The sequence below is a fragment of the Heterocephalus glaber genome, unplaced genomic scaffold (assembly GCF_053883595.1).
Source record: "Heterocephalus glaber isolate CG9 unplaced genomic scaffold, H.glaber_assembly_v1.0 deba00001497, whole genome shotgun sequence".
Classification (NCBI taxonomy): domain Eukaryota; kingdom Metazoa; phylum Chordata; class Mammalia; order Rodentia; family Bathyergidae; genus Heterocephalus; species Heterocephalus glaber.
Genome location: NW_028258320.1, coordinates 63917146 through 63920759, shown reverse-complemented (window position 1 = coordinate 63920759; position 3614 = coordinate 63917146). Strand labels below are relative to the sequence as shown.

At 40.2% G+C, this 3614-nt stretch overlaps 1 pseudogene; it reads left to right on the top strand.

The window, feature by feature from the left end:
• Positions 1-2244: 2244 nt before the first annotated feature.
• LOC101707890 (double-stranded RNA-binding protein Staufen homolog 1 pseudogene) lies at positions 2245-3193 on the top strand (annotated as a pseudogene).
• Positions 3194-3614: the final 421 nt, after the last annotated feature.

The window sequence follows — 3614 nt, the reverse complement described above, 5'->3', positions numbered from 1 at the left end:
TTTTGTATACATGGTCATAATCCTGTCTACTCTCATTTTCCACTTTTGGGGATGTTTTGAGATGGAGAGTGGGTAGGTTGGGTTTTACTTTCTTGCTATTGCCTCAGTTTTATCTTCTCCAACATGAATATTGGCCTAGTTTGTTTTTATTTATTTTCTAGGCTGAATGAAAAATCATAACCATGCTTCTAATTGTTTTAAAGATTATTTAAACTACAGTTTGTGAAATCATCGAAGAGTGAAATCATGCATCTTGACTTCATTAAATATGAAAAGAAAAATTAATTGTGCTTTTACTCACTCTATTCAGGTTTGGGGAATGTAACTGAGAGATGAGCATTTTCACTTAAAAATACATTCAAATTCCTCAAATTCATTCTCTGAGAAATATTATCTTCATAATTACATGAGTCTCTTGGTTGCATTTTCCAAAGTTCATCATCTTTGCTCCTACCAAGTTCCCTGAGATAAAGCCCTCTTCCAATCTGGGTCCCTAGTAATCCATCCCTTGGTCCTCAAATCTCTGGCACAGTATCAGGATGGTGGTTTTCTTCACCCATCCTATAATGCGTGTCTGTGATATCCTCAAGAGATATGCACTGTTCTGCTTTTTAAAGAAATCTTAAAAAGTGGAGTCACAATAAATATGACACTTAAAATTATGAGGTTCAGCTTTTGTGAAATCTGTAGTCAAATTCACAGGGACAGAAAGTAGAATGGGGTTGCCATGCGAAGGGGAGTTTGAATGGGTATGGCTTCAATTTTGCTAGGAGAGTTCTGAGAACTGATGGGGGATGGTGCTGCACAATCATGTGAGTGAACTTAACACAACCGAACTGAACACTTAAGGAAGGTTAAGATGGTACATTTTATATTATATGAATTTTACCACAATTAAAAATGTCTAGGAATAATGCCTGGTGAATTTTGTTATATTTATTTACCTTATTTTTTTCTGAGTACATCAAGAGTTGTATATTGGTAACTTTTATCAAAAATTAAGACCCAGTAAGTTTAGATGAGCCCTACACATCTGAATATTTTTTAAAGAGCTTTGGGTTATTCTGACACCCTGCAGTTGAGAATCTTTATTAGATTATATTAGACCAGAAAGAACCAACTTACTAAGAGTTAGAATTCCTGCTATTCTCTGATAGCAAGTGATGCCATTAGCTTATTTTGTGTCCCACTCAATGGCGAGCTGTTTGGGAAGAGAAATACGTTCTTGCCCCATGTGTCCCCTGAAGCGTCTAACACAGGGCCTTAACAGAAAGAATATTCAATAAGTAGCTGTTAGGTTGAGATAGGAGAAAAAGCTACAGTATAAATATTCTGCATGTGGCAGCCTTATCCAGTGAAGTGTCAAAGGCTACAGCCTTCAGGATCTAGGAAGGGCTACCTGCCTTTAATTTCCCATAAGGCATTAGCCCGTTGTGCTTTATGGCTATTTTATACTTCCCTGGCCTCTTAGAATAAAATATATCTTTGAGGCAATAGGGACTTACAAGTTCTTACTGGCACAGTCACGAGACTCTTCCTAAGTGTACACTTTCACTCTTCTTGTTCTATGAAAGTTTAGAAATCATAAAACAAACCAAAATGGTTTCTCTCCTTTTATGAGATCCATTAGTACCTTGGATCTTTCTAGTCTAAACAAGGCAGCTAAGTGTCCATATGATATGTGTGCAGAATAAGCACAGCTCTTGCTGAGAAAGCCCCTCCTGCTGTATGAAGGATGGCCAAAGGCTCTGGTTACCTAAATGCCAGGATGAGATCTGCATCACAGCCAAACGTGTGAACAGGTAAACTGTTTACAATAGGGACTTCCATCATTGTTACAGAGAAGATATTTACAAGAAAATAAGGACGCATTGGTACAAAAAATGTTTCTCTATTATTTTGTATTCCCAAATTCTCTATTTTAAACATATTATAATTAGAAATAAAAATAAGCCTCTCTTGGCTCCCTCCCTCCTTCTTTGACCCTGGGGCCTGGAGGGCCTCCTCCAGGGCCCACTCTGCCTCTACCCTCCATCCAGCCCTTGTCCCTTCCTCCTCTCCCTTCTTCCTCCCTCCTTCCTGTCCTCACCACCACCCAGGACAGCTGGCCAGCTGAGGGGCAGGGGGATGCGCTAGAGGCAGCAGCCAGGAGTTTCCTAACCACATAACCTCTCAGAACTAAGTGAAACCAACACTGTTTCTGGAAAACTTTCTCTTTAAGAAAGCATAACTCCTACCATTGAGCTAAATGCATTGTGCATGCAACTCGGAAAAATACCAAGAGTATAAGCTTATTGATCCCTAATCTTGGATGCAGTCCACCTACAACTATAGTGTGAGAGGAGGTGCTTATCCCCTGAGGTATTTTTACCCATTTCCAGTTCCACCTTTACTTTTGAACTTTCTGTGGGAGGACAGCAATTTAATGGGAAAATAAAAAGGAGATAGGCTTGGAAACATGATGCTCCTGCTGAAGCTTTGAGGATCCTGCAGAATGAGCCCCACTGGAGAGGCTGGAAATGAATGGAAGAGAATCAGAAGAAGAAAATCTCGATAAATCTGAAATAAGTCAAGTGTTTGAAATTGCACTTAAGCGAAACTTGCCTGTGAATTCCAAGGTGGCCTGGGACAGTGGTCCAACCCACACGAAGAACTTTGTGACCAGGGTTTGGTTGGGGAGTTTGTAGGGGAAGGTGAAGGGAAGAGCAAAGAGATTTTTCAAGAAGAACACTGCTACTGGTGTTCTTGAGGAGTTGAAGAAGCTGCCATCTTTGCCTGAAGTTGAGCAAGTGAAGCCATGAAAAAAAAAGAAAACCAAACCTACAGGCATGTTATAGACAAGTCCAGAATATGGCTAATGAATCTGATTAGCAGACTGGCCCAGATCCAGCAAGCCCAAAAGGAGAAGGAACAAGACTACATTCTCCTCACAGAGGGAGGCCTCCTGAGCCACAGGGAGTTTATGATGCATGTCAAGGTCAGAAACCACATTGCAGAAGGCATGGGCACCAACAAGACGGTAGCCAAACACAGTGCAGCTGGAGTCATGCTGGAGATCCTTGGTTTCAAAGTTCCTCAAGGTCAGCCCACCAAACCAGTACTCAAGTCAGAAGAGAAAACACCAACAAAGAAACCAGGGGATGGAAGAAAAGTAACCTTTTCTTTTTTTTTTTTTTTCATTAAATTCTTTTAGTGGTACATTGTAGGTATACAACACAATTACATTTCTCATTGGGAATTGTACCTTTACATAATGCATCTTGGTTCTTATTTTTTCCCCATTCCTAGAACTCCCTTCACGCCCTCCACCCTTCCCTATTTACGAAGACTTTATTTCCATTTTTTCCATTTCTCAGCATTTTTCCTTTCCCTTCTTTCCTTTCCCCTGCCCCTCCCACTACCCCTACACCTTTGGACCTTTTCTTCCTATTTTGCATTATCGATTATTCATTCTAATCATTGGTACATTTTAGGTATACAATATAATGACATTCATCATTGGAAATTTGCACCTTTACATAGTCTCTCTTGGTTCTTATTTTTCACCCTTGCCCAGCCCTCCCTTCAACCCCTCCATTCCTCCTATTTACAAAGATTTTGTTCCTAGTTTTCCA